The following is a 25,073-nucleotide window of genomic DNA, read 5'->3' on the forward strand; positions in this document are numbered from 1 at the left end:
TCCATGCACATCCAAAGTCCAACCTCATGTCAAGAGGATAATTTAGAGCATGAAGAAATGAGTCCTAAAGAAAATCAAGATCAAGATCCTAAAACCTTATCATCCCATCCAATTGTTGACTAGGATCCCATTTCCCCAGACACTCACAATGATTCCATTATTCTTGTCCATTCTATCCAAGAACACAATATCCTTTCAAATCCCATTGACGTTCAAGATATCCCTTCCATCCTTTCCGATGATCCCATTAAAAGTCAATAGCAAAACAACTTTAAAGAGGATTCCAATGATCTTCCTCCTTGTCAAGATCAAATTATTCCTTTAAATCCTTCACAAGATCCACTTGTTCCTTCATCTCCTTGTCTTAATGCTCCATACACACTCCAAGATTGCATTTCTTTTGATGATCCCATTATTTCTCCCATTCCATCTCTTGAAGAGCCTGTCATTGAACCATGTCCACTACACAATCCTAGCCCCCCTCATGATCCTAATCCCCCTCATGATTCTAACATGTCAATGCAAGATGTTCATGAACCCTTGACATGCATAATGAGTTCTTCCACTTTGGTGCAATCCGATCCACTTCAAGATCTCATTATTTCTCTCATATCATATCCACCTCATAATGGACTTGCGTCTTCTTCCCAAAGAAAAGAGTATCCTACAAGTCAAGATATTCATAAAGGCAAAGGAGTAGATCTCCATAAGCAAGAATCCCTCCATATCAAAGAAGATCTTAAGGGTAATGTCTACACAACTCACTCTCAAGACCTTGGTATCCCTCCAACAAAATCAAAATATATCCCTTCCCCATCATCCCTTCCATCCATCTTAGGTCCTTATATCCCTTCATCCTTTATGCAAGGTCAGCAAAGGCACACATCCTTGAGTAAGTTTCATCAATCCAAAAGAAGTCCATTTCATTCATATCCATCCATGCATTCCTTTCCCCCTCCAAGCAATTTGGATGCCAAGTATAAATGTCATAAGTCTAGCAATCCACATGTATTCAAGGATCAACATGTCCAATATAATCGACATGTCAAAACAAAGAACAATATGATCTATAAAGAAAAAAATATATCCAAAAGGCCACAAAGGCCCACTGAGAAAAAAACAGCAAAGTCAAAATATATATGGGTTCCTAAATCCCTTGTGCCAGCAATGCACTTCAAGGAACCACAAAAGCATGAAAAATCAAAAACCATGTGGATCCCTAAGCAGCTCTTTGAAGCATAAAATTCTAAAGAAACATCCAACTTGGCATCCAAAATTGCTATTCCTCCATCCAAACCTCTCAAATCTATTCCTCCATCACCTTCATCATCCATTTTGGGCTCTTATGTCCCAAAATCCCAAGCTATTCCTCTGTCAAAATCTCAATATGCAAAATACATTTTTCCTCCATCAGCCCATCACCCCTCAAGGTGTGTGCCAATGTCAATCTTTCCTTCATTTCCATCCACTGAAGCCCAATTCTTCCAATACCCTATCTATTATCCAATGCATATTTTCCATCCTTCCATCCCTCTGGTCCAATCCTTTGCATAAATCCTTGCCTTAGTTTCATCTCATTTTCCATGTCCTTATCCTACCAACATCTTTGAGCATACTTTTAAAGGTCATGGTCCATTTTTTTAAGGCTACTATCCAAACAAAAAGATGTTTGAGTCCTTCTTCCATCCCCTATCATTTTTCCATCTTCTATTGAAAAAGTCAAAATACAAAAAAAAAAATTGAGAAAAAAATAAAATAAAATAAAAATTTAAGCAAAAATAATTCGTCCACTGGTGAAAACCTGGCAAACAGGCACCTTGGGAAAGTACTGTGATGAAAACCTAGCAAATAGGCATCATGCGTAATTTATGAACTTCTTGCACACCACACTTGGGGGTAGGTTTTATCCTTCATATCCTTTTGTCCTTCATTTTTCCATTATCCTATCATACCATGTCATACCCCTCCATTATCCTATTGTCCCTCATGTCCATTTCCTCTTTCCACCTTTGATCTTGACATAGTTGACAATCTTCATGAGCATCATGCATCTTGTTTGCAGCTTTCAATCCATCATAGCTTTTGGTCTTTATCCATTTGCTTATTATAACCTTTCATCCATATTCCCTAGCTTATTGCAACTTTCTGCCACTATCTCGTATTTTATCCCGACCTTCAGTCCATGTCCTTTATCCATTCTTGTTCTTGCTTATCCTATCCATATCTTATCACTATCCATACACTCTTTTTCATTCCTTGATCCTGATCTGACATAAGGATGCAAAATTTAAACATGGTTTCAAAAACCTCTTGACATGTCCCTCATGCCATGTTCCTGCTTTACATTGTCATATCCAATCTTTTGTCCCATCACGCAATAGCTCTTGAAAATTGCATCTGTATTGTCTCCATGATAAAAGGCCTTTGTCTTCCCTCTATCCACCATCATTTCAGCAAGCCTATTTATTCACCTATCATATTCCTTGCCTTGCTAGACACTGGGGGCAAAATCATAAAAATTGAAAAATGTCCTGAAAAAATCATAAAAATTGAAAAATGTCCTGAAATAATTAAAAAAAATTGAAAAATGTCCTAAAATAATTCAAAAAAACTCGACAAGCAAAACAAAAAAATATCCCCTTTGTGCATAAGATAGATCGTTGAGCATACATCCAACGACAATCAATCCAACACTATGCTTTAATGGAATCATGCATTAATAGATAAACTTTTCAATCAAACCAAACATTCAAACTGAAGACATTGTCATATCAATCAAACATCAACATCACTATCATTTGTCCTTGTCACTATAATCATGGGTCTTATACATGATGTGGTATACTCGAAACTAGACTGTGTCCTATCTTAGACGGGGTACCACATTCCCTGAAACCAAATAGCATGATCATCCTATCAACACTTTCAACTTTTGACAATGAAGATCAAGATGTTTGTTTGATTTGTTGGAATTTATGCATCTTATCTTTTTACTGATTTATCTTTGTCTTCGGTCATGTTCCTATGTTGCTTGATGATGTCACTAAGTGATTTAGAGTGACCGGGATGGTTCATGGTCCCTTTCTTTTTTGTTGTGGTTGTTGTTTGTTTGTAATGTGTCTGTCTTTTGCAAAAAGGGTTGCATTTCAGCTCTGGCCTTCAATGCCATGATGCTATGCATCCATTTTGCTACATTAAAATAAAGGTTCTCACCTACAAAGTGCACTACTGAAAGCAAGTTTTTCTTCATCTCTAACTGTCCTCTATCTCATTTCTTCTTAATAACATTTCTTCCGTCAGTTCGGATAGTCAGTTCGGTCTAGTGCTCTGATCTCCACACACATATGCTGCATCCTACATTCATTGGTTAGTACATTTGTATTACATCAAGCATCACATCAAGCATTTTATCCATTTCATATTATAAATGCATCAAAAGCACATAAATAAATATATCCATACATGTTCCACAATGGTACATAAACAGTGCATATGCCATCCATACATGGAAAATAAACATAAGTCATAACACATTGCATCCCATCATATCAATGCATATCATATCATATGTCAAAATAATATCGGAGTACAAAATTGGACTGTCTGTCCTAAGTATGGCCCATAGGCTGACTATATAATATCGAACTACATAATGTCCACTGTCTATCATAAGGAGCACGTGCCTCTATCACTGGGTTCTCCCTCTGTCCTCCTCATCCCTACAATGTCTCATAGATGATGTCCCTCCTGGTCCTAGCTGTGGTGGTCTCATAGGTCCACTCACCCCCATGCTGCTCACTGACCTCTGAGAGCATGCCCTGCTCTCTATCCTCGATCATGTCTGATATGAAGCTGCTCTCTACTCTGGTGGAACTGCACTCTCATATAGTGTCCTCCAATGGCATATCTCCTCTCCTGTCTCTACCAACATCTGTGCCATCTCCCATGCACTAGCATCCCAAATCGACCCAATATACTTAGTGACTCTCTGTTCTTCTCATTGTGCCTGAGCTATTGCTATATCTCGAGCAGTTGTAAGTCTGGCTATCTCCACTTTGAACTGATCCTGCTCTGTCCTCAAGATGGCATTATGTCTCTCTAATGTCACAATATGATCATGTTGACTCGCTATGGTAGCCCTGCACATCTCCATCTCCTCTATGCTAGTTGTCTCTGGCTCTATGGGTATATCCCGCAATGACTCCTGATCGACTACACTTGGCTCATAATCATCATCCCCCTCATCATCTCCATCCTTGTCATCCCCCTCATCCTCCTCCCCACCCTCATCCTCCTCATCCTCATCATCTCCATCCTCTCCTACGAGTGGGAAGTTCTCCTATCTCCTCGGTACAAGAATGTTCGGATTTGTCAATGGCACTGGCCATCATTGTGCAAACCATCACTCATACTCCTCTATCATCCCAATGTCCTCCACATCTGATCTCCAATCCCATCGTCTCTGTTGTAGCTGTGTGAAGTCAACATATGCTATGTGTGGCTGAATCATACTCCCCGACTGACTCATCTCTCTATGAGATTGGGCAAAGTGTGCAGTCCTCCTAGGTACATCCTGCCTCTCTCAAAACTGTCGTTTGACTCTCTCTGGCGATTCACTAGTTGCCCAATCAGGTACCTCTCCTGTCTACAATATGGTAGCTCATCACTATCATTTGACTATCCAGGGCAATCATGATATGGCCTCCACATGAACTCTCTTAGTCTATCTAGCTCATGTCACCAATACAGTATGTATCCCAACAGACCCTATCTCAGTGCTCCCCCATAGCAATACACATATGGTCGGTGTGATAATACCTATCTCTCTGCAATCGGTCCACAACTCAAAGTCTGCACTCCTTGATATGCTATCTGATGCAACTAAAAATACAGCATAGCAAGCACACATGGTCCCCATGCGTACATCGTACCCTCTATCACCTTCTGCTATAGCACTCTTCCCCATCCAATAGGGACTCCATGTCCTCGTCTGTCCCCTACTAGTAGACATGCTATCACCACTGCTATCACCACATATCATCGATCATACTCTGATGCCATGGTCTCCCAACTGATCTCCCACTCTACGATATCTAGATCCTCTATATCACACTCAAATAATCTGCACAACGCATCTCTCCCTATCACTGGGTCATACTCTATCATGTCCCCATGAATCGGAATGCAGAAGATACGCCATACATCCTCTAGTGTCACAGTCGCCTCTCTAGTCTCCAGATGGAAGGAGGAAGTCTCTGAATGCCATCGCTCTGCCAATGCGGTAAGTAGTCATGTGTTTGCCCTAATCTCAAGCATGAATGTGATATAGTATATCCCAAGTCTTGCTAATGTATCTCTATCTGTGCTCCTAAGTCTATGTCGTAACATGAAGCAGTCTGGTCGGTTCTCCCGCGTGATCAATGGATACTATCGACTCGGCATCATAATTGGGGCACATTTTGTTAGTTTTAGGGTTTGCTCCTATAGGTTGCATTTCCTTGTTTCATGTCTAAATCAGAGTGTTTTTCATTTATTTTGACCTATCCTATTCTTATCCCCGCTTTTCGGATCATTTGCATGTTGTTTTTGACCAAAATAGGGTTGCCAATGCACAATTGCGCTTGTGTACCACAACCTATGCCTGTGTCCCCTTACACAAGTGTAGAAGACTCTACACAAGTGCAGGATTTGCCCTACACAAGCGAAGAAGTTAATTTCTGCATTTTTCGTGGGCTCCGCAATGTCCCGCAAGCGATCAAAATTCATAAAATTCAAAATATGAGTTTTTGAGATACATACCACTGCTCCCGCATCATTTGGTTGTCTGTAGGTGCATACATGTTCTTCGAGGTGATCTACCATTGGAATGTTCACCATCTCTCTGCAAGTGTCCTTTTCTAGAGCAACAAATTCTCCTCTTTGGTTAGTGTAAATGAGCAATTTTCACTCTCTTTGTCTCATTTATAGATCTTTGTCAGTGCATAGATGGATGTGCACTCTCTCCATCTCATGTTGGTCATGATCTTTTGCATCTTTAATTGCTTTTCCTTTGTGCATCCAGTCTCTGATTGTTAGTCTATTTGCTCCTATCATGTTCTATCATTATTATCGATCAATTGGACTCTTTTCTGCGTGTTTCTGGCCAATTCCTTGAGGGAGCATGCATATGTCATTGTTAGTATCTGGGGCATTTTCATTATTGTTCTTTGAAACAATGCTTGAAATTGCATTGTCTCAAAGAGGGGTAAAATGTAGATGTCTAAAACTGGTCAACGCTTGCAGAGTCATACTTTAACATTTGTCTATTGCCTTATTTTAGGGTTTTTGTGTCGCATTAACATTTCTCCTATGTCACGCACTTGGTCTTTATCATTTGCGAGCATCGAGTCCTTCTTCTGCATTCTTCAGTTGTCTCACGTTTGAATTTGGTCTTGTGGATAGCAATCTTCAGTCATGATTTTGGTCGATCTTTGTCCTTGTTAATCTCATCATTTTGCGATCAATTCGTCATCGATCCTTATCAACTTGTCAATCTTGTCATTTTGCGATCGATTTTTCATTGATCCTTGTCCTCTTCAATCATGTCAATTTGGATCAATTTGTCATTGTTCCTTGGTGCATTTATCAATCAAATCATTTATCAATTCAAAATCATAATTGAATCGACATCAATTATCTTTTGTCAAGACCTGATTGTCATCCTTGCATTTCTAATTCATCTTCTAAGGTTTTATGATTTATTCATTTAATCTTGTTTGTCATTTTCCCTCTAGGTTAAATAATTTATTTATTTATCCTAAGTCTTCTTGTCACAATTAAATATTTATTTAATTGGCTAATTAATTCCCTCTCTTTTTGTGAATTAATTAATGAATGAAAATTTGTTAATTAATTCACCTAATTTTCTAATTTCATCAATTTCTAATTTTCTAATTTCCTCATTTCTAATTTTCCTAATTCCTAATTTCCACCTATTTTCTAATTTGTCAATTTCAATTTCCACCTAATTAATTTCTCTCTAGTTCTCCCTATTTTTGTGCTTCGGTGGAAGCATGAATTTCTCATGCGTCATACTTTTGGCATAGCAAGATGTCATAAGCTTCCAGTCCTCTAACCTTTGCATTGGCAATATGTCATAATTCATGACATAGAAGGTGTCATAACCTTCTTCTTTCCACTCAGTTGTGCCATTTTTGAAATCAATTGCCTCTAATATCAATTTCATGCTAATCTGATATTTTCTCCAATTTGTCTATAAATTGGATGAATTTCTTCAATGAAGACTAATCACACTATCAATTAATCACTTTTTCTAATCACTCTATCAAATCAATCACGCTTCGAGTATTCTTGTGCTTCTATCTTGTCTACTTGCTTTCATCTCATGTGTATGCACTTGTAGGTGAGATCCACAAACAAAATTATTTGAAGAAGAAAGAAGGACAATGGAGCCGCATGAAGGAGATATTCAGATCTGCATTTGGTTTGCTTAGTTTTTAATCTTGAATGTTTTTCTTTCATGTATCTATTGGATGTAATTAGGATTGATCATTGCATTTGAGCTTTTGTGATGGTCGTTGCACATCATCATACCCTCTCACTACCGCTATCACCTCCCCAACCCTCTCCTCACCCCCAACTCTGATAGCCAAACCTCCTCTCCCTTTATCCATCACAGGTCTCCGCGCAACTCTCTCTGCCCATATACCCCTATCACTGCCATCTCCTCCCCTATCTCCTCTCCTCCCTTAATCCAATCTCCCTCTATCTCCTTGCTGACCTCAGCCACCTCCTCTACCATCTCCACCATCATCTCCTCCTTCATCCCCCCCCTCCCCCATCATCTACCTCCTAATCATCATCAAATGTCATAATCATCTCGGCTAGATCCAATATCCTGGCCACCGCACATACTGCAAACTCATCAGTCATCCCTACATCCACTATCTTAGGGGCATAATCCGAAATCTAGCTGGCTGCATGAAAGAAATCCTCCATTGCCACCACACTATCAATTATCGGACCCCAATCTAGAATATCCTATCTTTGTCGAGCATAAAATCATGCTCCCTATGGAATCCCCTGCTGTCGACCATACTGTTGCAGCACCTGACTATGCAAAAACCTCTCAATAACAAAGGGCGTCTACCCTATCAAATATCTGGTCATGTAAACATAGGGCATCTCCATCCCATCCTCGGCCCATACCTCGCAACCTATATATGGTCGCTAGACAACCATATCAATATCCTCCAGCACTCTCCTCCAGTGCTCTTGTTTGCCCAGCTTACACTAGACAACTATCCCTCTGTATCCATATGCATATGCACACCCAACAGACCTATCTCTATCTGCCAATGGCCTAGCAGTAGGAATATGCTTCCACGCCCATACCTGTAGTAGTGTCACTCTAGCTAATAAATTTCCATAACCTAGGTATACCACTTGGTGTAAATCCTTGTATAAGTGGGCCAGCATAGCCAACCCCCATGCAAATTGGTGACCCTGCATCACCATATCGTCTTGAATCAATCCCCACCCCACTACTAGTCCATTCGACCTATGGTCAGGACATAAGAAACCACCTATGAAGCCTACTAGAACTGATGGTAGGGGCACGTAATCCAAATCCAAAAACTCCTACCAGGGGATCTCATACTCGCAAACAATATCATCCTAAAAGATCCAGCGAAGTGCCTTAGTCCCACCCTCCTCGGTCTATTCATAGGGAAGCAATGCACCTACCACAAGAAATCATAGAATCTGATAGCAATCCTCGAGCATCATTGTAATCTCTCTTGTTGCCAAAAGGAAGGTGTTTGTGTCACTATACCACCTCTCCACCAATGCAATCAATAAACCCTGGTTCATGATAAATTGAGGCATATCTAACAATGAGGTCAGGCCACACCTCTCAATAATATCTCTATCTGCCTATGTCAATCATGGTATCAAGGACCATGGTCTTGGAAATCACTCACAAGACTACACCACTCCAAGACGCTCCTATCAAAAAGTGAAACAAGTCCAATATTAGTTTCCTCCTCACAACATAGATACCAAAATCAAATTCATATCAAAACTTGAAACTTTGAAAATCTAATCAAGTTCCACACCATATCAATCCATTTTCATATCTAATCATATCAGCTTGTAACACAACTCAAGTTTCACATCCATATCAACTTGTAAAACAACTCAAGTTCCACAATCAAATCAACTTGTAACACAACTCAAGTTTCACATCCATATCAACTTGTAAAACAGCTCAAGTTCCACAATCAATATAGCTTGTAAAACAACTCAAGCTCCACATTCATATCAAAAACCACATCATATCAAATTTTCATCAAATCTATATCAACTTGAAAAATCACAAATCAAATCAATTTATATTAGAACTCATATTGGATAAACTTATCAAAACAATGATAGCAAACATGCAGACTAGCAATTTGCACCTATCCCGGCTACCCTATCCTTGCCAAGCACTAAACTTCTTATCATGCACCACCCTATCCTTGCCAAGTGCTACCCAATCTACCCTATGCGCTACCCGAAACCTATGTGCTACCCTTTTCTTCCAACATGCCACCTAACCTACCCCAAGCACTAAAACTACCCTATGCCCTATTCTATCCTGCTCTTGTGCTACACATCTATCTCTATGTGCTAGGTCACACCTATGCGCTATCTAGACCTACCCATGCAACCCCCTAGAAACCCTATGCACTACCCATTTTACCCTCTGTGCTACCTTGTGACCCCCATGCACTAAACTAATCCTACACGCTATCCTAACCTAGCGATTTGCTACCCTAAACCTTTCAGATGCTACCCTAATTCATTAAAACCTACCTGGTATGAAATTTATCATATGCGCTAAGCTTTGACCCTGAAGCCCTAAAACGTAAAATCCACGTGACAAAATAAAAAACATGATAAAAAATGACAAAAGAAAAAATCCAAAAGGGGTCAAAAAGGTTGACTTACTAGTGCTCCATATGTGGTAGGCCTCCGATACCTCCTAATGTGCTCGAATCGATGAGAAGAATATGTAACCGACACATTGAATTCTCTCCAAAAAGAACTTTCTCCAAAGTCAATAAGCAAAAATGAGACAAAAGAAATAATTTTTTTCCTTTATATAGGGTAAATCAAAATTAGGGTTACATGGAGGGATGCGTAAAATTGCTCATTCACTTTCTGCATAAAGGAGGTGAGCCCATCTTTAGTATCTCATAATTTCCCTTCAATCTTTGCAACTTAGTAACTTTCACATGGCTATACCTTCATACAATGTCTCTAGCTTCTTCTAGATCTCATGAGTAGTCTACAAATCCATCACATTAGTCATCTCAGAATCAATCAAGGCACTCAACAGTTCTTCCTTTTCCCTAATATTGTATTAAACTTCCTTAATCTCATCCAGTGGGGTAGAACCATTCAAAGGAACATGATACACATTCTTAGTAATATTCCTATAATCTTCACCGATGCATCTCAAGTGACACTCCATCCAATTCTTCCAAAGAGTGTTGTGTTGGAATCAATGAACATTGAGAGGGGGGGTGAATTAGTGTTCTATAATTTATATCTTTCTTTAACTGGTTCTTAAACCACCAGATGCAAATGAATAAATGTAAAATGTAAAAACTCAACACACACAAGCATAAAATCATAACACCGAAATTTTTACATGGAAACCTGGAAAGAGAAAAACCTCGGTGGCATTGAGACCCACAATATTATAATATTGTGATTAGGAGTATAATAATATTACAAGGGGAATACACATGCATTTAGGCACACTACCTAGAGATCACTACTCAATTACAAAAGAGAGGGTTGCAACCCTTAGAGGACTAACTATCCTGCAAATGATTACAAATGATAACTGATTGACTGAACTGATGAATAGCATCTAGAAATGCCAAAATGCAATTTTGTTTAAGCACAAGGAGTCTTCTTCCATTGTTCTAACACATTGTTATGTTCTTCTCTGATCTATCATGTATACCAGAGCACTAATCCAAGGATATCGCATGTGGAACTATGCACAAACACACATACAATCTTTGCACATCACGATCGAATACCAAAATGCTCATATAGATCATTCTTATATATCTGCAACACTTGATTAGGTCTCCAACATGTCAACTCCAAAAAAAAGAAACATGTAATAGAAAGTCAGCTCAATTTGATTACCAATGCTCATGTGGACCAAAACAAATTGATACTATCCTTCAAACAAGTTGGTACAACAACCTCAAGAATGACACAAACCAACAAAATCATCCCAAAGATTCCACATAGAATGCTACACAATAATAACCTAAATAACTTTGTTCTTCCTGAAGTACCAGATACCAAATCATTAAACTTGCATGAGAATCAACACTGAAAGCTAGGATTGCGGACAAATAAATTCCAACCATCAAATTGACTACCTCTTCCACCACAAATGAATATATGCACAAAAAATTGAGATCTGTAGAATGAATTTGCATATATTGGATGATGCATCTGATCTTATTTCCTATCGATGACAACCCCTAAACAATCCTTAAGCACTAATCTCTTTTAGAATAGTGTATCTTGATAACAATCTCCCCCTTTGGCATTGATGGCAACACTTAGTGAAAAATGACTGTGTCAAACCAAAAATGTCAAACACTACAAAACTTCATAACTTCAATTCTAATAGGCTCCCCTAAGAATATACATCATTTTTCAATCTCCTCTCTCCCCTTTTTACATCAATGGCAAAGACAGGTATCCATTCAAAATTTTATGCACAAGGGTATACACAATTTCTTGAACTACATCATACTCATACTCATACTATTATTTCCCTCAAAATTTCTCAAGTCTCCTTATGAACCTCTTCATTTGTTCCAATCATTATTTTATTTGCATGGGTTTTACTTATGTGTCTTTTTGTATTCTCTTTAAGTATTCTATCAACTTTTGTCTTGAAAATCATAGGACAAAGTTGCACTAACTCATACTCCCTAATTATTTCCTCTTCGACTCTAGCAACTTCTTTTCTCATATCCAAAATATCATACAGACTCTTAGGGACTTCAAAAGAAATCTCAATAAGAGCCCTACTATACTTATTCACATATAGGATAGTAGATTCTTCTAGAGGTCTCTTGCCTTTTTCATCCAAATGATCATAAAATTGGGAAAGAAATTTAAGATTACCTTGTTTTGTTATTATTTCCTTGACTTTCTTAAGAGTTATACCAGATGTATGAGCTTCAACTCTTGGCTTCTTGCTGGTCTGACTTCCATCAGAGGAGTGCATCTTCACAACTAGCACTCTTCTTTACTTCTCTCACTATCTCATCTGATTCAGTCTCTCATTTCACAATGGCTGCTACATAAAATCTTTCAGGTTTCCCTTTCTTCCTCTTCTCAGCTCCATCAGATGGTCTAGATTTAGGCTTAGGTGGAAGGACAGGCTTTTGAGCACCAAAGGAAGGTGTTGTCATCCTTGTTTGTCTTGGCTACAAGGAGGGATTTTTTAGTTTGTTCTTCTTAGGTTCCACCTTATCATCTTCCTTCAAGATAGTCTTCTCTTGAGCCCTTCGGAATTCCTCCTTTGTGATCCCCATGTCTTCTACAAGTTGCGCCACTTCCTCCTTTACTCTACTTTACATTCCAATTTTGGTGAACTGAGAATGTAAGCTCAGGATATTATCCTTATAAGTTCCAAACCTTTCCGCTATTTTGTCTACCATATTTCTTAAGAGGTGTTGAGCATATGCATCAAGAATATCACCACTAACCTCATACCCCATGGGCATGATCCAAATTGTCCTGGGTTTGACAACCTCCATCAAGCATTGATTGGTGTCCACCATGAAGCATATGGAGTCTTCATACTTCTCCACAATTTCCTTAGGGATCATTTCCCTTCTTTTCATCATGCCTTGGAAAGTTTTAAAGTAACCCCACATAATAGCACTCTGAGCTTGTGCATCACCTAATCCATCTAGAGTTTCCTTTATCTACACCACCACCAGCCTATCATAGGCCCATTGAACTTTTCCTATACAAGGGACCTCATTCATGAAATAAAGGTATAAGAAGATAATCAAGGTACTAACTTGAATACATGTTTTTTATCCTGCATTATCTTGTTCAGATTATTCAAGAGCTCATTCTGGAGAACCTCAAATAGATCATACAACTTGTCTTCCTTAAGAATTTCAAAAGTAGTGTAAATTGTTGTACTAGATATAGAGTTATCTTTGTTGGACTAATAAACTTTGTAACCCATTATCGTGGATGCAAATTTGACATCATACTAAATAATGTCACTGATTGTCAATGACCTTCCATCATGTTCAGAACTAGTTGCCTCTGTTACAGTCACATTCTTTACATTCCTTAGACCAAGAATATCACCAGTTGTATTCAAGCATGTTATGGCTTTGATTGATTGCTTTGTGATCTTGTGCAGCTTGTCAAGCCATATAAACTTGCCATGAACTTTGCTTGGGATGAATATAATCCATTCGGGTTTATCAAAGACTAGAAAATTCATGAATTGGATGAAACCCTTCTCCTAGAGTGATTTGAATTCAGATTTAAGATTTCCCATACCATCCACCATGTGCTTTGTGTAAAGTTTCAGCATTTCCAAGCTCTTCAAAATTGCAATGAATGTAAGCCCTAATGTTTAAGTAAATTATTAAATTTATTTAGTTAAATTCATTTAAGCCCTTTTTGCATCATTTAATTGAATAAATCATTTTATTTAATTAAAACCCTTCTCTGTACTTTTTAATTAAATTTGCATTTAATTAAATAGTTTACCCCAATTAAATAAATCAAATTTATTTAAATCCCCAACTTGCAACCAAATTGAAATAAAGTAATTTATTTTAGTTAATTCTATTTTCCCTTTGTTGGCATATGCACACTCTAATGAGACATTGTATGTGCTTGAAGGTTTTGTCATTGATGGCAACCTTGCAATCCGATGACACTGGCAAAGGTATTATATCGACATCAGTAGATCACACTCTACACTGGCACTCTGGACATTGGCACCAGCATAAAGAAAAGAATTATATCGAGATAGAGGCCGACAGGATTTTGTTATATTATATTTTGTTTATTATTGTAAAAACTTTGTAAGCCGACTTGGCAAATTGTAAAATGACTCTTATATATAAAAGAGATCATTGTAGACATTTGGTAATGAGTGAGGAACCATTAAGGAAAAATATTAGGTAGACCTATTATGCTAAATATAGGCTAAGGGTTTATGTAAGAAGCAGAGCAGGAACCAGTGCTAGATCAGGCATTATACATGCTATTGTAAAGTAGTACAAGATATTGGATTTGTATAATCCTCATTGTAAGTCAATGAGACTTCCCATTGAGCAGTGAGCTCTAGGCAGTTGGCCTTCCTGCATGTGTAGGCCCCTATTGTAAGTAATATTCTCTTATTGGCCAGTGAGTGAATATTGTGGGTCACAAATCCCACTAAGGTTTTTCCCACACCGGGTTTCCTCGTTAAAACCTTGTGTTATGGTGTGCTTTTCATGTGGATGTTCTTGATTCTATTTATTGCATTATTTTTTGCATACCGGTACACTATTATATTATGTCTGCATGTTTTAATTCAAGAAATATTATATACCAATTAGATACTGATTCACCCCCCCCCTCTCAGTATCTATGGGATTCCTAACAATTGGTATCAGAGCTTGGTCCTCTATTTTCTGAAGCCTAACAACTTCAGGAAGATCTTGACACCGGTAAAGATGGAGAATCTGATGAAGCAAGTTGAAGGAGCTCTTATAGACTATGATGCAGAGAAATTGAAAAATATCAAACTAGAAGATGATTTAAGGGCAGCTCAAGATATCATTCAGGCACTTCAAGAAAGTTTTACTATTGTAGGAAATAAGAGAAGAGAACTTTGTGAAAATTTGCAAAATGAGAATGATGAAAAGGAATCACTTAATGATATGATAAGCAAGTTGAAACAAGAGAACATGACAACAAAGAATGAGATGTAGGATATGACTATGAGATTTTGCAAAGAAATTGAGGATAGGAAGAAAAATGAAGAAGAATTGACCAGAAGACTAAGTGATGTAGCAAATGAGAACACAAGACTTAGCTATGAAAATGACATGTTGAAGATAGATCTGATGCATACTCAGAATGACTCAAATGAACCGATGAGACAAAAAGAAGTCGTAGAAAGAGAACTAGAAACTACAAAACAACATAAAGAAAAATTCAAGAGAAGCTTAGAGGAACTTGGCACCTTGTTGAAGAATCAAAAACCTAAAGGTGACACTTCTGGAATTGGCTTTGAAGTTGGTGAAAGCTCCGGTACTGCTAATACTCAGGATCATAGAAAATCGGTAAGACAACCTAATGCTTATAAATTCAATGGAAAATGCTTTAATTGTAATAAGTATGGTCATAGAGAAAATGAATGTAGATCTAGAAATTATCAGAATATCAACACACCCACCGGTCAATATTCTAAATGCAACAAAGTTGGTCACAACTCTTAAAATTGCAGAATGAATGTGAGATGTTATGTCTGTGGAAGATTTGGACATTTATCTAATCAATGCAGAACACAAACTAGCATAGGTTATGGGAAAGCTATTCAGAAGAAAAATGTAACTTGTTATGCATGTAACAAGATTGGACATATTGCAAAATTCTATAGAAGTAAAGGAACACCGGTAGAAAACAAAAGTTGAAGAGGTTAAGTAAGAATTCTCAAAACAATGGATTAGAAAAGTTGATCTAAATATTGGGAATACTCCTCCAGTGGTAGAATAAACCAATGCTTCATTGGAAGGACAGAGTGATGCTTCACTAGCAGGACAGAGCAGTGCTCCACCGGTAGGAAGTTCTTCATCTAATTGAAGAAAGTTTCCTTGAGGGTTTGGCAATCTAATGACATGTTGTATTATTCCCTCGGTTAGAGATAAGAAATTGAAAATTACTTTTTACCGATAGAAAATGTTAAGAGAATACTTAATCGGCTTGCATTTAATGTGGTAGATAGCAAAACGGCACTATAAAATTGAGGTTTTGGCTCCATTCCATTTCACCAAGATTTCAAACCTATGAAGAGCATGAAGATTCTGAGCTAAGGCATTTCAAGCAAGAGGCAAGAACACTCCAAGCATTCATCCATCCTAAAGGTAGTAAAAGGTATTTAATCATGGCATCCACCTCTGCAATTGAATATATAGCAAATCCTACTATTATTGAAGTGATAAAAAGACCCAAGCCCGTATTTCAATTAGTTCCCGAGGTAGCAAAGAAAGATGATACCTTAGGTTTCTTTTCTCAAATTCCCAAGGGAATTGTTTATGCTGAAGACCCTAGAATTTACATCCATTGCAACATTGAGGAACTAGGAGATGAAGAGATTAAAACTATGTTTAAAACTATGATATGTGATAAAACTGGCAATGTAAAAGATGAACACAAGATCATTGAAACCCTAGGATTTACAGAGATCCTTAGCATTATTGAATTCTCCAAGGATGTGATTAGGATAGTCTTAAGCAGGCTACATGGTGAATTTTTTTGGTTAGATGCAGTCCACAAAATCACTAAGGAAGCTATGAAAGCTGTCATAGGGTTACCAACCACCAGTAAAAGACCAGATAAAGCCAATAAGGTATCCAATGACCTAGTTACAAACCTGACTAGTGCAACTTTCGACAAAAGGTCCCTAAGAGTTAATGATGTAACAGACATTAATGTGAGATTTATCAGCATGATATTAGGGTATAAAGCTACTCATGCAAATAGACTCAATTCAATTTCAAGTTTATGCATTAAGAGTGCTTATGATATGGTCACAGATAATGCAAATATTGATATATGTGAGTGGTTAAAGGATGAATTAACTGACAACCTTGGAAAGATTAAGAAGGACAAGAAAGGAACTTTCAGGTTTGGAAATCTGTTAGTATGTCTGATGCTACATATAACAAAATAGGTTCCCGGTATACGCTACAAAGAAATTGGTTATGATATATCGATAGGTAAATAGTTAACAAAACTATTCAATAACATGGTAGAAAACAATCTTCATGACTTCTTTCAAGCATTAAAGGTCAAAATGAAGAAAAGAATCAGGTTATCACAAAATATTGTCGACAAATACAAAGATGAAATATGCTTTGTAATCAAGAAGGATGAAATATGGATGGAAGCAGTCATCCCTAGGATAGTTTGGGTAATCGAGATGGGCTATGAAACAGATGATCATATAATTAAAACATATGCTAAAGCACTTCTAGAAGCCCCTAGAGAACCTAAGGAAGAAATATTTGGTAGTGTAGAAACTATTGAAAGCCAAATACAATCAAAGAAAAGAGTGAAAAAGGTTGAGGTAGTTGTAAGGAAAGGTTCCAGACAAGCAAAGGCCATCAAAGAAGATGTGTTGAAGAAAACCAGTATAATAGAGGATGAGCTCGCAGCTCCACAACCTAAAACTCACCTATCACCAGTAGGTACTTCTTCTAGGAGTGACATTCCTGCAACATTCAAAAGAGTTGTAAGGAAAAGAGATCCCTCACCAGCAACCACACCCTCACCCAGGAGGACAAGACAAAAACAACAAGCAGTGAGATCTCCGGTAAGAAAGGCTACACCAAAGAAGAAGAAACTGACACCCAAAAAGAAGAAGAGGACAAACAAAGACTTGGACCCTCTTGATATACTGCTGAATGAAATTATAGAGGAAGGTAAATTGAAAAATATAGATAAAGTATATGACACTTTAACAGCTAATGAAAAAGAACAAGTTGAAAATAGTGTTATATTGCTTATGGATATGTATAAGAAGTTTTTGATGGAAGTAGTAAATGAAATTCCATATGAACTATTTAAGAGAGTGGAAGAAAGAAGACAAGCAGTAATAGAACTGGACACAAAAATAAAGATTGAAAAGCTACTTGTTGTTTATCTGGTAAACTCACCCAAAGAAATTGATGACCTAATTGCTCAAGCCAACCAGTCAGTATTTTCTACTGCACATCGGCACATTTCTTTAATGGTTGGAATAATTAATGAGGTGACTGAGGAAATAGAAAATGGATGGGATATATTCTTAGTTGGAAAAGAAAAACAAGAAGAATATAGGAACCCCAAACCCATAAAAGTTTATTAGAAAGATAGAGACAAGGATAAAGGTAAAGTTGGTGGACCACCTAGTATCAAGGGTAGAGACAACTTACCCCCACCTCCTTTGATTACTCTACTGGTAAAAACAATAGCTATAGAAGATCAACCGATAGCTGAGAATATGGATGTAGAGGATGGTAATACTAATCCTAAAGTTTTATATACTGTGGATGTTGATACTCAAAAGATCAACATAGTGGTAGACAAAGATATAGCTGATAAGACTAACATGGCTAGTGAGCCTCCGGTAGCTGAGCAAACTCAAAACACATAGGAGAAACCAGTAGAAGACAAAGAGAAAAATGTAGAGACTCAGACTGAGACAATGCAACAAACAGAGAAAAAGGCTCAGGAACAGGAACATAAGGAAATAGTGCCATCGACAACTAGAGAAATAGAAAAACCATTGCTTAAAGAAATGTAGACACAAATAGACCTACCAAAGGTCAATACAAGCTTGGTTATTTCCACCGGTACTCAGATTGTTGGTTCATCATCAAGCTTAAAATCAACCAATGTGATTGAGGTACTATTAGATTCAATAAAAAAGATAACAGACTGCAGCTCACAATCTTACAAGGCAATTGATGATACCATACCAATTTTGAAGGTAATTGCTCCTAGCTATAATATAGACAATAAAGATTCTTTAGGACAACTTGATACATTGTGTAAATATATGACAAAAAACATTGAAAAAATAAAGGAAGAGTCATTGAAGGATAAAGTAGAAATTGAAAAACAAAAATTCTTTGATGAGCAAATAAAGAAGTGTAACAGAGATTTTGACACACTTCTACTGGAATTGTGTAATTTATTGAAAGAGTACAAAACTCTGTACAAAGACACCTATAAGACAAACTTTTTAACTATAGATATAGACAAAAAGATGAGCAAGGTACAAGATGAGATCAATAAACTTGCAGATAATTTTGTTAACTCACCTGATACACTATCAGTTTTTGAGGAGAAGATAACAAATTTTGAAGAAGATTTACTTAAATTGGAAAGAGAGAGAGAAAGAATAGTGAATAAGGCAAAATATTTAAGATCAAAACTAAGTCCAAGATTGGACTATCTAGCATCACTACGGAAGGAAGTATCTGAAGCACTAATACAGGGACAAAAAACACTGGCAGAGCATTTGCAGCATCTCACCGGTACAGTGAAGAGAACAGAGACAACAATAAAGGATAGCAAGAAGTTTATGGATATTATAAACTTAATTTTGGGAGATATTTTTCAAATTATAACCACCTAGTTACAAGGTTGAAACTACAAACTCTACTAACATCTTGACAACCTTTGTCATTGATGCCAAAGGGGGAGTAGTGGGATGAGAAAATTCAATATCACAGGAATCATATGCTCAGGGGGAGCACACACATTTTTGGTAATATTTTTGGACTTCACATTTTTGGATACATTTTTTTAAAAATTTCTCATGAGGGTTGCCATCAATGCCAAAGGGGGAGATTGTTGGCATGTGCACACTCCAATGAGACATTGTACATGATTGAAGGTTTTGTCATTGATGGCAACCTTGCAATCCTATGGCACCGACAAAGGTATTATACCAGCATTAGCAGATCACACTCTACACCGACACTGACACAAATAAAAGAAGTATACCGGCACAAAGGCCGACAGGATTTTGTTATATTATATTTTGTTTATTATTGTAAAAACTTTGTAAGCCAACTTGGCAAATTGTAAAATGACTCTTATATATAAAAGAAATCATTGTAGACATTTGGTAATGAGTGAGGAACCATTAAGGAAAAATATTAGGCAGACCTATTATGTGAAATATAGGCTAAGGGTTTATGTAACAAGCAGAGCAGCAACCAGTACTAGATCAGGCATTATAGATGCTATTGTAAAGCAGTACAAGATATTGGATTTGTATAATCCTCATTGTAAGTCAGTGAGACTTCCCATTGAGCAGTGAGCTCTAGGCAGTTGGCCTTCCTACATGTAAAGGCCCCTATTGTAAGTAATATTCTCTTATTGGCTAGTGAGTGAATATTGTGGGTCACAAATCCCACAAAGGTTTTCCCCACACCGGGTTTCCTCGTTAAAACCTTGTGTTATGGTGTGCTTTTCATGTGGATGTTCTTGATTTTGTTTATTGCATTATTTTTTGCATACTAGTACACTATTATATTATGTTCTACATGTTTTAATTCAAGAAATATTATATACCGGTTAGATATTGATTCACCCTCCATCTCAGTATCTGTGGGATTCCTAACACCCTCACCCACTTGCATTTTCCTACATCTCCCACTTGCCTCCTAACCCTATTCCTAATTTCTTGTAGAATCCATCTAATCCTAATCAATTAACCTAAACCCATCCATGATCCCCTTTCCCTAAATGTGAGGAGGTCACTTCTCAAATTTGGAGTAAAGTCTTCAAAAGGAATTAAAGCCTTTATCCATTCAACAAGCTAACTTATTGAATGCCCCCAAATTTGGAAGGACTCTTACAAATTTGTCCCCAAAGTCTTCAAACCATTAATGGTTAACTAACCCTTAGTGGCATGGTTAGAGACTTTTTGCCTAAGTCAACCTCCATCTAACCCAAGGGTCTCATCAAACATTTATTTCTTTGACCATGGTTATTCCTTTAACCTTTGCACAAGAGTTTACCCCTTGGGTAAAAGTTTTATCCAATGGATAACCCTAACCTAACCTTAACCCTTACCTCCTAGGGTAATCATGAGGTCTTCTCAAGCATTTAATGGTGAAAATTGAAAACATGGATTGACAACTTTCAAACTCGACCCTTGATTAACTCTTTTAATCCTTACCATCCATTGCCCTATTTTCACTATAAATAGAGCTCTCATTCATCCATTTTAAGGATCCATGCAAGCTTTAGTATCTCATTTATGCTTAATTTTATTAACACATCTAGCTTCTCTTTATTATAGGAATTAATCTAATAAGTATTTTAGACTATTTCTTTTATCATTAGCTTAACTCATGAACTAGTATGTCATGTTACGATAGTATTCCTACTAATCTTGTCATTTTATAATCTAGTTTATTGCATTTGTAGAATCATGCATAGATAGGATGTATTTTCATAACTAAATCAATCATAAGCATCCCTCATTCTTGCATTTGTCATCCCTAAGCCACTTTGCTCAGTGATCTGAGAGCAAAGGCATTGGCTTGAGGGACTCTGTGAGATAGAGAACCATGGAACCATCCTTGGGAAGTTGAGTCATTCTTCATGACTCCATAACTTGCACCAAGAAGTCCCATGGGTGTGTGGACAGGCCTCTTTGAACTTCATTTTTCACATTTTAAGTTTTATCACCCCGCTTTTCCCGCATACAATATGTAATGAATGAAAATTCCCCTTGCGGATCATATTCCATTAATTTATATGGGTGCATCCTAAAATTAGGCCTTGCCCTATCAGCTATGTCAACAACTAATGGTGTCACCTACCATCAAAGAAGCAACAAAAACCTCTCATTTCTCCTTCACGTGGTTGCAAAAGAACTTGTTTTCTCCTTCATGCGGTCACAAAATCCCTTGTTTTTCAGCTCTAGCCTTCAATTAGGACAAGATTTGGATTACTCAAGTATGACAAACTCATGAATGCAATTCTAAAAATGAGACCCTTATGAAATTGAAATGATGTCTAGACCTCAAAGGACAAAAGGACCAAGTGACAATAGGACAATTTGATTTTTAGAGATTTTTTCAGGACTTTTTTCAATTTTTTTTGGATTATTTCAGGACATTTTTCAATTTTTTTGAATTATTTCAGGACATTTCAAGATCTCATTTATTGCAAAAAGGGTTGCATTTCAGCTCTAGCCTTCAATGCCATGATGCTACGCATCCATTTTGCTACATTAAAATAAAGGTTCTCACCTACAAAGTGCAGTACTGAAAGCAAGTTTTTCTTCATCTCTACCTATCCTCTGTCTCATTTTCTTCTTACTAACATTTCTTCCATCAATTCGGATAGTCAGTTCGGTCTAGTACTTCAATTTCCCTAAACACATATGCTGCATCCTGTATTCATTGGTTAGTACATTTGCACTATATCAAGCATCATATCAAGCATTTTATCCATTTCATATTATAAATGCATCACACACATAAAAAAAATGCATCCATACATGTTCCACAATGGTGCATAAACAGTGCATAAGTCATCCATACATTGAAAATATACATAAATCATAACACATTGCATCCCATCATATCGATGCATATTATATGTCAAAATAATATCAGAGTACAAAATTGGACTATCTGTCATAAGTATGGCCCGCAGGTTGACTACATAATATCAAACTACATCTATCCTTGTCCTAAAGAGAACATGCCTCTATCACTAGGTGCTTCCTCTATCCTCATCATCCCTACCATGTCTCGTGGATGATGTCCCTCCTAGTCCTGGCTGTGGTGGTCTCATAGGTCCACTCATCCCCATGCTGCTCAATGACCTTTGAGAGCGTGCCCTGCTCTCTGTCCTCGATCATGCCCGATATGAAGCTACTCTCTACTCTAGTGGAACTACACTCTCATATAGTGTCCTCCAATGGCGTATCTCCTCTCTGATCTCTACCAACATCTGTGCCATCTCCCATGCACTGGCATCCTAAATCGACCCAATGTACTTAGTGACTCTCTGTTCTTCTCACTGTCCTTAAGCTATTGCTGCATCTCGAGCTGCTGTAAGTCTGGCTATCTCCACTCTGAACTGATCCTGCTCTATCCTCAAGATGGCATTCTATCTTTCTAAAGTCACAATATGATCATGCTGACTCGCTATGGTAGCCCTGCACATCTCCATCTCATCTATCCTAGCTGTCTCTGGCTCTATGGGTATATCCTACAATGCCTCATGCTCACCTGAATCTGGCTCATCCTCATCATCCCCATCCTCATCTCCATCCTCATCATTCTCCCCATCCTCCTCACTACCCTCATCCTCCTTGTCCTCATCATCTGCCTCCTCCTCTCCTGCGAGTGGGAAGTCCTCTTGTGTCCTCGGTACTGGAATGTCTGGATCTGTCAATGGCACTAGCCGTTGTCTTGCAAACCATCTCTCATACTCCTTTGTCATCCCAGCATCCTCCACATATAATCTCCAATCCCACTATCTCTACTATAGCTATGTGAAGGCAGTATATGCTATATGTGGCTGAATCATACTCCCCCACTGACTCATCTCTTTGTGAGATCGGGCAAAGTGTGTAGTCCTCCTACATACATCCTACCTCTCTCCAAACTATCATCTGACTCTCTCTGGAAGGTACATCTCAATCACTCTCTAGCAATTCACTGGTCACCCAATCAGGTACCTCTCCTATCTACAATATGGTAGCTCATCACTATCATCTGACCATCCAGGGCAATCATGATATGGCCTCCATGTGAACTCTCTCAATCTATCTAGCTCATGTCACCAATACAATATGTATCTAAAAGGACCCTATCTCAGTGCTCCACCATAGCAATACACATATGGTCGATGTGGTAATACCTGTCTCTCTACAATTGGTTGACATATGGCTATGTGCTCAAATACCCACACCTATAACAATGTGACTCCATAACTCAAAGTCTGAACCCCTTGATATGCTCTCTGATGCAACTGAAAATATAGCATAGCTAGTACACATGGTCCCAATGCATACACCATACCCTCTATCACCATCCGCTCTAGCACTCTTCTCCATCCAATAGGGAATCCATGTCCTCATCTGTCTCCTGCTAGTAGACATGCTATCACCACTGCTATCACCACATATCATCGATCATACTCTAATGCCATGGTCTCCCATCTAATCTCCCTCTCTACGATATCTAGATCATCTACGTCGCACTCAAATAATCTATACAATGCATCTCTCCCTGTCACTGGGTCATACTCTACCATCGCTCCATGAATCATAATGCGAAGGATATGCCATACATCCTCCAGTGTCACAGTCGCCTCTCCAGTCGCCAGATGGAAGGAGGAGGTCTCTAAATGCCATCACTCTGCCAATGCGGTCGGTAGTCTTGTATTTGCCATAATCTTGGGCATGAATGTATCTTTGTCTGTGCTCCTGAGTCTATGTCGTAACATGAAGCAGTCTAGTCGGTTCTCCCGCGTGATCAATGGATACTGTCGACTCTGCATCACAATTGGGGTATATTTTGTCAGTTTTAGGGTTTGCTCCTACGGGCTGCATTTTCCTTGTTTCATTTCCAAATCAGGGTGTTTTTACTCTATTTTGACCTATCCTATTCTTATCCCCCCTTTTCAGATCATTTGCATGCTGTTTTGACCAAAATTAGGGTTGCCAAAGTACAACTACGCCTGTGTGATGAGTCTTGCACCTGTGTCACATAACCTATGCCTGTGTCCCCCTACACAAGTGCAGGATTCACCCTACACAACAACAGAAGTCCCTTTCTGCATCCCCTGTGGGCCTTGCAATGTCCCGCAAGCAAGTCAAATTCATAAAATTGAAAACATGGGTTTTTGAGATACATACCATTGCTCCCGCATCGTCCAGTCATCTGTACATGTGTACATGTTCTCCAAGGTGATCTACCATTGGAATGTTCATCATCTCTCTACAAGTGTCCTTTTCTAGAGCAACAAATCCTCTTCTTGGGCTAGTGCAAATGAGCAACTTTCACTCTCTTTGCCTCATTTTTAGATCTTCGTCAGTGCATAGATGGACGTGCACCCTCTCCATCTTATGCTGGTCATGGTCTTTTGCACCTTCAATTGCTTGTCCTTCATGCATCCGATCTCCAATTGTCAGTCTGTTTGTTCCTATCATGTTATATCATTCTTATCGATCACTTGGCCTCTTTCCTGGATGTTTTCGGCCAATTCCT

This window comes from Cryptomeria japonica, chromosome 9, assembly GCF_030272615.1.
Source record: "Cryptomeria japonica chromosome 9, Sugi_1.0, whole genome shotgun sequence".
NCBI classification, from domain to species: Eukaryota; Viridiplantae; Streptophyta; class Pinopsida; order Cupressales; family Cupressaceae; genus Cryptomeria; species Cryptomeria japonica.